Raw genomic sequence first — 13,755 nt, 5'->3', positions numbered from 1 at the left:
TCACTAGCAAGTCCACAGCTAAAACCTTGGAGAGTGTGATTTAACTGGTCTTGATTGGCGCACAGGCATCTGTGTGTAGAATCATTCACAGGTGATTCTATTGTGTGGCTGTGAGTGAGCTCCACTGGCTTAGGTGAAAGAGAAGAATTGAAAAAGTCTAACTTACAATACCATTTGTGATACCTGCAATATTGTTGCTCTGAGTTAAGAATTTTCTCTCTTAAAAGGTACATTGTTTTTTGGATTGAAGCAACATGTTAAATCTCTACAAAGATCTTTTCCTGTGATGAGATCTTCAGGAGGGGCCATGGTTGAACAGAAAACCAAGAATTTGCTCTGTAACTGGTTAAATCATGTGACATGAATTTGAATACTTATCAATATAATTTAATAATTGTGTCCAAGACCAAACCAACCGCTAAATTGACCTAATGATATTCCTAAATTAACTTCAAATCCTACTTTGTCTAATAAAGTTCAAAAATGGCTAGACTATAAGCTCCAAGAAGGCCAGAATTCTACCTTGATGTGTACATAGCACCTAGCACAGTACTTAAAACCTAGAAGTGATTCATTGAATGAGTGAAATTTATCAAATGACTTTATCAATGTGAAATTATTTTCCACTAAATAGCAAACAGGCTTAGCCACTGATTAACAGTCTTTGCATACTCGTATAGAACACTCAAATTGTCACTTCAATGTATTTTTCTCATTTCCCCAGTCAGTGATATTAAGTTTTTTTCAATTTCTTTGCCATTGAAAGTAATACTGCAAAAACCATCTTTGTAGGTATTTGCCTGTACAACTGTACAGGAGTTTCTCTGGAATATATTCATAGGAGTAGAACTGCTGGGTTGAAAATATGTGCTCTTCAAAGATACATATGTAGTTAATTAGCTTTACAATTTCATATAATCTAAATACAGTCACATATCACTTAAGAGAAGAGATTATGCTCTGAGAAATCCATCATCTGGCAATTTTGTCCTGTGTGAACATCTAAAGTGTAGTTATGCAAACTGAGATAGTATAGGCTAGTCATGGACATGACCCTCTGTTGCAGAGAAAAGACACATGAGGCTGCTGCCAGGGTGATACAGCATGTTTTTTGACAGTACCATTTTTATTTACATATGTATCAGTAAAAGAATTACTCTCTAAAATAATTATAGAAATACAGTTATGAAAACACACGAAGCAGTAACATAGTTGTTTATTTCCATTATCAAGTATTATGTAGCATACATAATTACATGTGCTGTTCTTTCATGTGACCCGCAGTGCATATACAAATTTTGCATCAGCATTGCCACAAACTCATAAGTAGTGCCTGTGCTATGACGAGATCATGGCTACCAACTCATTAGTCAACAGGAATTTTCAGCTCCATTATAATTTTATGGGACCACCCTCATATATGCAGGTCATTGTTAACTGAAGTGTCATATGTGGCATGTGACAATAAGACACAAAAAGCAAAACCTACAGGAGAACATTATTGATCTGACTTAAAATTTAAAAGTTCCAGATGACAAAAGATACAACAAATAAAGCTAAAATACACCGGAGCCCTTTTTATTCCTTCCCAGTACATATAAAATATATAACAGACACAAAGACCTGAGTTTGCCTTTTGTAATCAGTTCATAAAAATGGTTGCAAGAAAACTGAGGTCCCCTTTTCTTGTCTGAACTTGCTCTGTGAAGTTGTTCAGGAGAATACAGTATTCACAACTCCAGATGGTTCTACAGGGAAGCTTGGCTGGGGAGTCAGGCAGAGATCCAGGAGAGAATGATGGAAGACTGCAAGCACTCCTTCTGCCATTTTTCCAAAGCCACTTCTCAGCCCAGAACCTGGAGACCCTCCCTGGCACCTCTGCCTTTCCCTTCTCTGCTCATACCCCAGGGATGGACTAGTTTTGGCAAAATGATGCTCAAGTGATCCTGAGCATAAGTAATGCAAAAGAATTCTCCTCAAGACTGGTTATAGAAATGCCAATTCCTCCTTTGTTGAAACATTGGTTGTAAGATTCTTGTCCTTCCTACATGTAAATTCTGGCTTTAATCAAATAACCCAAGCTAGAATAGTGTCTAGCCCTTCTCTGGGAATCTGTTGAACTCCACATCTCCAAAAGCCTCAGCTTTATAAATATTCAGGGGATGTACAATAGACACATATGTGACCATGTTTGTTTTATGATTTAGACTCTCCTTTAAATCCTGGTGTACTATGCTGAGAGGGAGAAAAGAAAAGCTTCACTATTGCATAGATTACTTTAAGTGACAACAGAGCTTCTCTTCCAGAGGAAACTATATTTCCCATATATGGTTATGTTTTATGGAATAGCAATAGCCACAGTTATTCCCCATACAGTGTTTTCAAAGGGCATTTCACCAAAATAGACCTTTTTATATGGTAATGGGAACTTCAATGCCCTCTCAGTCTAATTCCATTTAATTCTATGTTCTCAACTCTAATTTTTACAGTTAGAAAAATAAATGTTATGGATTCTGTTTTCTTTTCTTTCCTTTTTTTTTTTTTTTTTTTTGGAGGGTAGGAAAATGGGTAAGATTTACATTTTCAAGGTAGATGCTTCTTTTTCTTCAACAAGATGCCCTGGATTTTCCTGCCACAGCAAAATGACCCTGCAGTTATTATGAGACTCTCCCATCAGTCAATGCTCCAGGTACATATACTTCTTTCTCACTGAGCAAGGCTCTCAGTTTTACTTTTCTCTGAATGGATTCCCTTTCCTGTGTTGAACTTAAAAGTACTAAGCTTAGTATTGCATCTTCAGGTACCAACCAGGTCACCTCTGTTCATGGGTTATACTCCACTCCCCAGTACACGTAGCAAATAGAGATCTGGAAGCCAGGTGGTACTGGCTACATATTTTAATTTGTTCTACTAATGACCGATAGTTATGAATTCTTGCCATGTGTCAAGTGCTTTATGCCCACTGCCTCATCGCTTTATCACAATTCTCTCCAACACTATGCAATAGATACCTTACCCCTCATTACAGATGGAGATAAATTGAAACCTCAAAGCCTTAAGTAACTCGTTCAGGATAGTCAGGTGAGTAGCAGGGAAGAGAGTCAAGTCCAGGTGAGCTTACCTCAGGGACTGGACCCCTAACTGCTGTCTTGTGCCGCTTTCCTCGTCTGCTCTCTTCTTCTCTATTCCCTGTCAACTGACCTTCATGACAGCAGTTTTCTTCTGATTTGTTCACTGGAATATTCCAAGGGCCTGGAGTAGGGTCTGGCATGAAGTTAACACACAATGCATGTTTCAGGAAGGGGTTCTTGAATTCAATTTTTTAGAATTTTAAAGTATTTGATTGCAAAATAAGGATTGTATATCTTTAATATGATTTGATTTTAATATGATTTGATTCAATATATAGACACATTGTATAATAATGACCACAACCAAATTAATTTACGTATCCATCAGCACCAGTGCTGCACACTAGATCCCCAGAACTTACCCTTTGGCTGATGTCTCCCCTGTCTGTTGAATGAATAAATCATTTTGTCCTTTTTTTGTTGTTGTTCACTTATTCATGTGTTTGCTCACTAAACAGATGTCTATGGGGCCTCTAAAGCAAGGCCTTATCCTACACACGAGGGATAGAATAATGAACACAACAAACCCCTGCCATGAAGTGAATACATTCTTGGGGGAGAAGACAGACTAATACATGTGGGGGCGGGGAAGAGGTGGTGGGCCACACAGAGGACTTGAGCTTTTACAGAGTGAGATGGGAAACTAACAGAGGGTTTTGAACAGAAAGCTGATGGGATTTACTTCCATCCTAAACCACAGTGGAGAGCAGGGGTGGCAGCAGATAGAGCCGTCTGGGGTTCTGACAAGAATCTGGGTTAGAGGAGATGGGGATCAGATCAAGATAGTAGCAGTGGGAATGATGAGAAACACCCAGTTATAAATATCTTTCAAGGGTGATCTGATTTGCTGATGGGGTGAATATGGGTTTGTAATAATGAGAGGAATAGCCCTAAGGTTTTGGGTATTCAGCAGGCTGCCAAAGGAGGGGACGTGGGATTGGAGGGGAATCAAGGGTCTAGGTTTTGAACATGTGTTTCATCATCTAGAAGTATATTCTGTGGTAAGAATACTCAATCATGATTTCAAAAGACAACAATTTCAGAGGCCTAAAAATCCAGGCACCTTCAGGGTGCACCAAGCAGGGCACACCTAACCATGTGACTTAGCCACCTGTAAACCAACACAGTAGTGGTGAGAGTCTGAACTGCAGGGCTTATGCGTGACCCACAGGGTTGTTGTGCTGGCTAGCATTCCCCTTGACCTTAAATTGGTGACCCCTACAAAATAAAACCAGCAATACTGGCTTTTATCCACATCATACTTAGTTAATACTTAACACCTACCTCTGCTTTCTGCTTCCCTGAGCATGTAGCTGAATTTTATAGGCAGAGACTGTACACTGTGCCTCATTTGTCAATGCATTATTTGTGCAACAAATAATTATTAAACCTCACTCTGTTGTCAATTCTATACAAGATGTGATAGCAAATCTATAATGTCAAATAACATTTACAATTATGTTAGTGCCTCACATATTCAGAGATAACCCTTCTGAATCTCAGCTACAAAAACAAAACATAAAGGAACCTAAGGGATTCTGAGTAGTTAAAATATGTGTTTGAAGTTTGACGTTCCAACATCAAAGTTCTTAATCCACTAGATTTTTCCAGGACTCTTTTTCTTATATTATACATAATTTTAACACACCTGCATATCTAGTCCTAAACAGCTAAATCAGAATAAGTTGGCAGAGGGAAGGAAGGAGACAAGTGCTGATACGGGTGGGCACGCTGAGAAGAGTTAGATATAACAAAGACCGTATCACCTGGAGACAGCAAAATTTAAAAGAATAAAGTAAACACAAGAATTACTTTTAATATGACATCCTGAGGAAACTTCATGATTTCCTGTATAGACAGGAAACTGGCCAGAGCTTAATAAACCTCAAGGCTCCACTATTTTAAAGACTAGCCTAGTGTTTTAACTTCAACTCATACTTTGCTTTAAAAGACAGGAAAATGTACAGACTATTTTAAAAGTTTCCCTGAAAATGAGTTCAATGTACACATTTTTTCCAGATGTTTGGAAAATTCACCAAAGTGAGCTATCTCATTCTCCAATAATATCAGCTATCTCCTCTGATTCTGTACTCTCATCTATGTGCCACATTTATGGTTAACAGATGCTAAAAACACACCATCAGACATGCCTTCCTGTTGACAGAAACTACCTGAGACCCTCTCTCATGGCTCACCCTCCCCCCCTCATCTGTATCCAGAGTCTAGCAGTTCTGCCCCAACTGCTGTGGACAGCCCTTGACTGCTCACATGTTGGGCCTGATGAGAGAATCCAAATTCCCTGGTCCTGCCTCAGGATTCCCAGGGATGTGGCTGCATTTGTGCACCTCAGGAACTCAGACTTTCTCAGTGGGCTGTGATCTGGGAGCCCAACTGGCTTTGGCACCAACTTGGCTTGCACTTGGATAGGACCCATTGGATCCCTGCAGGACTGATCTTAAATTCAACATGCACTGAAAACACCTTTCAAGTATGAAAAGGACACAACCATCAAACCATGAGAAGAGAGGCAAATGGAGTTCTTCCTGAGTAAGTGGTTTTCTTTTCAGAAGTAGTTTAATCATAGAATCATAGGTCTTAGGCTTAAGAATATCCTTCAAGTTTGCCATTTGATTATCACCTACAAAGCTACCAGACTCTCCCAATTCACCTTAGTCTCTTATTTTCAGAAGCATTCATTTACAAACCAGATAACTAGGATAAGATATTCAGTGAACAGCTGTGATGAGAGACCAATGCTAATGGGTTAAAATAAGGATAAAACCAAAGACCTTGTCCTGTTTAGAGTAGAAGAACAGCTAGCCAGCCTCAACTAGAGAAGCTGACCGCTGAAAGTTAACTGAACAGAGTAAGGCCGTCCCCTTTCTTTCATAGAAAATACAGTTTTAATATTCAGTTACAGGTAGTGTAGGAATCATTTCCTATTGTCTGAGTAGGTAGAGTCACTACTACAAAGTAGGTATAATGAGATAGAGTATGAAGCTTTGATAGATTTTATAAATTTCTAATGTTAATTTTTGTCCAAGGTAAAAGTAAATTGAGCTCTCATTATTTGCATTATTTATGTATTATTTAGCTTAAGAGTAATTATAGTTAACCATATTTGTACACCAACAATAAAAAATACACCAAAAAATTTCATTTCTACAAACAAGTCACATGTATCCTCTTGTCTAAAGGTAAATAAAGTGGCATGCCCCCCACCCCAGTGTTCATAAATCACCCTTTTATTGGAAACTTTCCTCTTATTTTTAGTTGCCATATGGAAAAATTGAATCCTGTAGGCCAAAAGTGAATAACAGCATTATGACAGTCATGACAACTCTAAGAGTGTTGGGAACTCACAGAAACACATATAAACACACTTACCAAATGTATGCATGCACACACATACACCTGAGCAGTTTTAAAGGGGATGCCTCTGTAGCTAGGTCTTTCCTCTCACACTTACTCCTCATTTTTTCCTATCCACTGAGTGTGAAGGTAGCATGGTCAGCTCTGCTTGAGTAATAGTGTGACTCTGAATTCACCATATCCAAAATTCCCTCAACCAAAAACTTTTGACACTGCATGGTTTGAACTTGCATTTTTCAGGCTCCTAAACTATAACATCTTTCACTACAATTCACTAATAAAAAGTCGTAAAATTTTCCAACTAGGGTAATAACAATAAAGGGCAGAATGCACTTTTAAAGCCAGGAGGTGAGTATTTTGGTTTGAGCCTCACCATTTATACCACTGCAACTGGGGACAACCCCAGGCATCTGTTTCTATATTTATAACATCAAGGCTGTCACTAAACAGTGTCTGTGAAATGAGTCTATTCTATCACCTCTGGGTAGAAGTGGGGGCTTCTAGAACTTTCCATATCTCCTCCCATTGGGCCTCCAGCTCAGGTCCCTTCAGGTCATATTAACTTCTTAAGCCTCTCAATTTCAGACTCCCCAGCTTACTACTTACCTTCTGGTCTTCACCTAAGTAGTGAGCTTTCTTTGAACAAAAAGCCTTCTTTGATATGGTGGCCTGTGTGGCTGGGGGTGATCAAAGGAAGCCCATGACTGCTGAGCCTTGACCTCATCACCAAGAGGGGCTCAAGTGACAGCCAGAGAGACAGCCTCAGAGCCTGGTTGGCAACTCTGCCTCCCTCTTGTGGTGGCCTCCTACAGTCTGAGCTGTGCCTAGCCACTGTTCCCTAAAGTCACAGTGTCCAAGAGTATGGGCCTCTTCCATTTAGTTATGTCTCTTGCAGTTTTCTATAAAATCCCCTTCTTTGATGAAAAGAAGGTAGAGTTTTACTTGTGTCCTCTTCCCTTTTAGGGTATTTTTTTCCTCTGTATGAAAGCATATGACAAATACTTCTAGGTATGTATAACTGTGTGTTTTAGTCAGCTTTTTCACTGCTGTGACTAAAGGACCCAACCAGCACAGTTGTAGAGGAGAAAAGGTTTATTTAGGGGTTCATGGTTCAGAGGTCTTAGTCCATAGAAGTCTGGCTCCATTCCTGGGGGGCTCAAGGTGAGGCAAAACATCATGGCAGAAGAGCGTGGCAGAGGGAAGCAGCTCACACGATGATCAGTAAGCAGGGAGAGAGTAATCTCCACTTGCCAGAAACAAATACATACCCCAAAGCCATGTCCCCCAATTCCTACCTTCTCCAGCCACACCCTACCACTTCAGATAATCCCCTAAGGGGGTTAATTTAATTCACTGATTGGGTTAAGACTCTCACAACCCAATCATTTCTCCTTTGAACCTTCTTGCATTGTCTCACGTGTGAGCTTTTGGGGGATACCATATATCCAAACTATAACATTCTGTGCCTGGCCCCCAAAAGTTCACACTCATCTGACAATTCAAAATATATTTAGTCATTCCCAAAAGTCCCCATAGTCTCAACAGTTCTGAGATTGCTCAAAGTTTGAGTCCAAAATCTTCTCTGAGACTCAAGGCAATCTTGCATTGTGAGCTCCTGTAAAATTAAAAGTGATTTACAAGTATCCAATATATAATGATACAAAGTAAATATTTCCATTCACAAAATTAGGGGCATAGAAAGAAGGGATAGGAACAAAGCAGGACTGAAATCCAGCTGGGCAAACAAGTCCTGTGGCTCCGCATCTGGCATCTGGGACACATGGCACTGTGATGTTCTCTCCAGAGGGCTTGTGTAGCTCTGCCCTTGTGGCCTTGTTGGTTGTATCTTAAGTGGTCTTCCTGTTGGCTACTTTTGCTTGATTCCTGCAGCTTTCCTTAGGATGATGTCCTAATTTACTGGCATTTCTTAATCTTGGAGATCTCCACTGCAGCTTTGGGCTTCTTCCTCAAATATCCACACATTGCCTTCTCAGGGGTTGCCCACAGGGACTCCAACCCTGCTGCACTTTGCCTGGCCTCCCCAGCCTTCCTTTGAAATCTTGGTGGAAGCCTCCATGATCCCCTAAATCCAGAATCATGCATTCCTGTGGAACCAGCACTATGTAGTTGATGCCAAGGTCTGCCACCATCTTGAGCAGTAGCCAAGCCTCCAAGGACCCTGGTTACAGCAGCCTCTAAGTGTCTGGGTGGCTGAGCCCAAAAACTTCCTGGACCCCCTTGTGCAAGAAGGATTCCCCACTGGTCTCAGGAGAATTTTCATTTTTACTCCTTTGAGCCTGAGATGGGTGTAATCTTGCCAGCTCCTGAGATGCCCTCAAGTCATCTATCTTATTGTCTCTGGGCAAAGTCTTTAGCATTCTTTAATGGCAGTAATATCTTTAATAACTGCAACTTCCTTATCCAGGTTTTCTTCCTGCCTTTCAAATTAAAAATTTTCAAATGTTTCTGCTCTGCTTCCTGATCATCATGTGAGCTGCTTCTGTCTGCCACACTCTTCCACCAAGATGTTCAGCCTCACCTGGAGCCCCTGGGGAATGGAGCTGATTGTATATGGACTGAGACCTTTGAAACCGTGATTCCTTAAATAAACTTTTCCTCCTCTACAGTTGTGCTGATTGGGTCTTTAAGTTGCAGTGGCAAAAAAGCTGACTAAAGACACAACATTAAATCTTCTCTTAAAACATGAAGGGGGCTTCTGGGATGCTGTGTCTATATCTTGGTGTTGGTAATACAATGCATTAAATTCGATAAAATTAATAAACTTGAATATTCATTATATTTAAATATTTTATATGTATGCTTCTTGTAAGTTAAGTGAACAGGCCATGATCTGAAAATGCTGACAATTATATTTTACCCTTATATGAAAAACAGGTATGGCTCTTAATTTCTATAGGAATGTGAATTGTTCTGAAACTTTTGTGAAATATACTAAATATACCTAGTGATTCTCCAGACTGAACTTCCTAATAGCATTAAATGGAACCTAAAAGTTTGATCCTTTCCTGAACAGGCAAAGCATGTAATATTTAAAGAATAAAACATAATGGAGATTGGAAAGCTAGTAGTGTAATTCTAAAGCATGTATTAAACTCTATTTCTTTATGTTTATTTTAGGGCCAAAAAGTTCTATGCAGCTCATAAGACTTTTAGCAGAATAATCTAAAAAAAAAAATGCTCCTATCCACCATTAAACCTCAAAAACATATCCTCATTGAGTTTGAACATCACTTGAGAATGTATCAAACAATGGTTTGTTTTTGTTTTTTTTTTTAATTAAAGAGATTCATCTTGATTCTTTTGAAGGAGGCCTTTAAATTCAGTCATTTGTGAAAATGTTTGATATACTCTTGCACCATTTTTATAGAATAATAGTAAATCAATATATCTAGTAAAGTACTTTCTGCAATAAAAAAAAAGGATCTATGCTACAGAACCAAGTTCTATGCCCAGAAAACACCCAGTCCTATTTTCCTCTCTCTGAGCTGATACCACAAAGGGAATTTTACTTGCTAAGGAGGTGGGGGATGGTCAGATCAAATCTATTTGGCATTATTATCTAGGCCTTTCAAGGGCCAGATTCTTTCCTGTAACTACTTCTTATAACTGACAAGAACATGTTGTTCAACTTCCTATTCAGCGATGAGGATGTGCCTATGAAAGGCATCTGTGGAGGGAGGTTTGTTCTCTCTCTATCTTAATATCTTTGAAAAACTCAAAGTTCAGACATTGTTAAAAGGAACAGTTCCAGCTCTCATCAAGACTTTTCCCCAAAAGTACTCCCCAAAAGCAATCATTAATCAGTCCTTTTCATGGGTCACTTTATGTCACAAGAGAAATGTGGACATGCCCTGAATGTCCTTCAGGAGTTAGAGAAAAAAGAACCCTAGAGAAAAGCTCTGTAGAGGATCACACTTTGCCAACATGAATTAGTGAAAATATTTTTCAGAAAGAGACCTTCCCACATCACAAGTAGCTCATTCAATTAATTTTTCTAGGTTTCTCCTGAAATTGTGGATGATTTCTCTCATCTAGAACCACCAAAGAATGCATTCCATAAATTTTCTAAGAGTACATGTTTATTCCACAGTGCATATGGTGATAATAACTATGTTTTATTATGTATATTCATGAAAATGAATTAAATTAACTTGGAAAAAACATCTTGCTCATAGCCCATCCTTTTCTTTAAATACAGGGGATGTCAAAAGTAGAATTGGAATATAATGATTATATTGCATATATTATTTTAAATTGACTTCATATATTTTTGTTAAAATTGTTATTATTTTATAATAATTCACTCATTTTATTCTACATCTATAGTTTAGAACCCATAAGTAATACAGATATTTGGTTTTGTTTGATCATTCAAACTTTATGTTCCAAAACTGGAGTTGAAAGACTGACTCGTAGTTTTATTGTACACTAGCTACGTGATCTTTGAGATGCTTGTAACTGTCCAAGCTAGTTTCATCATCTATAAAGACACTAAAATCATATGAATCGAATTTATCACCCCCACCCACCCATGATATTAATGTACTAGTCCTTGCAACCTGAGGATATTACCTTATATGGCTAGAGAGCAATTACAGATTTGATCAAGTTAAACATTTGGAAATGAGAGATGATCCTGGATTATACAGGCAGATCTCATGTAACCACAAAGGCCCTAATGAAAGGGGTGCAGAAGGACAGGTCAGAGAGAAGGCTCCCACCCCCTGTGGTAATGGAAGCAAAGACCTGAGCGACCTGGTGCCAAGCTAAGGAACAGTAGCTGCCTCTAGAAGCCCGAAAGGGCAGGAATGGATTTTCTCCTGAGCCTCCAGAATGAACCACTCCTGCCACCACCTTGACTTTACCCCAGTTAAATTGATTTGGCATTCTGTCTTGCACAAGTATAGGAGAATAAATCTGTATTTTTTTACACCACTGAGTTTGTGGTAATTTCTTATAATAGCCATAGGAAACACAGTTATCATTTTAGGGAAGAATGCTTCCCAATGGCAGTGTGAGAAGTACTGTGGGCCCTCCACCACCTCCCCCAAAACACTATAACTAATGAAAATTTTTAAAACAACAAACATTTGAAGTCTCAGGAAATTTTCCTAAAGACATACAGATAATGGAGAAATATATACTTGAGAAAACCTATTAAATATTGTTTTGATCATTGACTCCAGCATTGAGACATAATTTGTTCCCTACCTCCCAGCTCCATATGATAGAAGCTCTAGCTGAGTGGGTGTAGCCAAGAACAGGTTTTCTTCCTTTTACCAGCCCAATTTAGGGTTATGGTTTCTCCCAGGGAGGGTCACCTATGAGTATTTCTTAACCCTCCTAACTCCTCATTGTAGAAACTCCAGACAATTATAACCCTGAAGTCCCTTCCTTACCCAGACCTGTACTTGTAAGGCGGAAGTTTTAATCTGGCATGACAGGTCATAATCAGCTGCACTCCAGATTGCTCTTAGGGTAGTGGGTCCATGACAAGAGAAGCAAGCAAGCCAAGAAGACCAGAAGCCACCACCCCCAAGTACCCAGCTCATAGCATGGTGCCAATCCAAGAGAAATTATACAGTCCCCTCCTCCAGGTCCAGAGCAGTGAGGCAGAGGTTTTGCTGTAGAGATAAAGCAAACTGTAAGAACAGAAAGCTCCACATATGTATTTCTATAAAGTAGGTATGGGGAGGGGAGCGATTTCTTTTTAATGGAGTGTGAGGAATTTTAGGACTAACTCCACAATTATAAACACTGAAGATTTTGATGGTGGGCAGTTGAGAGAAGACTAGCAGCCCCATGACAACAATGAACAAAGTAGGATACAAGCTAGAAGTTTAACAGAAACATGGAAAGAGGCTCTTAGAAGAGCCTGGCTGGAGTTAGAATGAGCCTCAAAACTAAATTCAATCCCTGACTCGGCAAGGAGAGATGGCACTCAAGCCTTAGTTCCCTTTTCAGTTAAAAGGAAATAATAAAAACAATATGTTTCCTACTTGGTAACATTACTAATAATGTGTATTTAGAAAGCAGAGTCATGTTTAATATATGAAGGCTTCATTAGTAAATTTAAACCGAAATGAAGATACCTTAAGTCAGCAAGTAATAACTGGGCTATAATTTTTCCACAATGTAAACATTTAAAATACATATTGGATACTTTACATCAGCTTTGTGATAAGTAATCAAAGGAACTTCATGGAACTCTAGGGATCTTATATTCTAGTAAAATTTTATAATCTAGTAATTTTAGATTGTGACAAGAGATAGTAAGTTATTAAGACAGAAATATAAAAATCGCAATTGACACTGTTATTTATAATGGAATGAGCAAGGAGACCATTTGAAACAGATGATATTTGAGTTCTGCATGACAAGAAAGAGGGAGCCATGCAAAGGTCAGGAGGAAAGGCATTTAAGTCAGAGAGACCACCAAGACCAAAGACCAGGACACGGGAGTGAAATAGAGAAAAGACCAGTGTGGTGAGTAAGCAAAGAAAAGAACAGCATGAGATGAAAAAGATAATGAGCCCGATTATAGAGGGTCTCACAGAAAAAAAAGAAGTGGGATAAACCAGGAAGGTACAGGATCTGATTTACATAGTCTGTTTCATTAGCAAGCAAAAATGTCCCTGGAAGCTCCCCGGCAGATGTACTTTACACTTCATTGGACAGAATTATGTTGCATGCACACTGAAGTTTATAAGAAAATCACTGACAATAAGAATTAAATTGTTATGATTGGACCAGAATTAAATGGAGGTTTGCTTGGATGACCTATCACCCTTGGAGACCTAGGCTTTTTGGTAACTCTACAAAATCAAGGTTCTACTGGCAAAGAAGAAAGGAGGAGTTGAAAGTGCCATAGAAAATCTATGTTTGTTATATGAGTGGAGGTGACAAGTAGTCAGTTGATTATTTAAGAGAGGAAAGGTGTCAAATGGATGGCAAATGAAGTCTCCTGCTTTGGGCTGATATTTAAAGTCATGGACTGGAAAAGATCACTTGGAGAGACCATCTAGACAGTCAAGTATTATATTTTGGCATGTATCAATATTTTGAGATCAGACAAAGGAGGAGAAATACAGGGTGGTCCAGAGCTAAGGTGATGAAGAGTGTTTATATTCAAAATCAAGAGATAAAGTTTTCTAAAAAGAGATTGGACCACTGGGTAAGATGTTATGGAGAGGAAGGCTAGTACAATAGAGACAGAAGTGCACATAGAACT

General features: G+C 39.0%; 1 protein-coding gene across 11 annotated transcripts in view; it reads right to left on the bottom strand.

Annotated features, from left to right (window-relative positions):
• The window catches only part of Lmntd1 (lamin tail domain containing 1), a 383,372-nt gene that overhangs the window by 89,408 nt on the left and 280,209 nt on the right, over positions 1-13,755 (bottom strand). For 9 of the 11 annotated variants that reach the window (XM_071610054.1, XM_071610064.1, XM_071610056.1 and 6 more), the window contains one exon: positions 3,122-3,264. The exons of the other annotated variants lie outside the window; for them this stretch is intronic. The gene's annotated coding sequence lies outside the window, so the exon portion shown is untranslated. The remainder of the gene's footprint in view (positions 1-3,121; positions 3,265-13,755) is intronic. 11 annotated transcript variants of the gene reach the window in all.

This window comes from Marmota flaviventris, chromosome 3 (assembly GCF_047511675.1).
Source record: "Marmota flaviventris isolate mMarFla1 chromosome 3, mMarFla1.hap1, whole genome shotgun sequence".
NCBI classification, from domain to species: Eukaryota; Metazoa; Chordata; class Mammalia; order Rodentia; family Sciuridae; genus Marmota; species Marmota flaviventris.
This window is presented reverse-complemented; position numbering and strand designations above follow the sequence as displayed.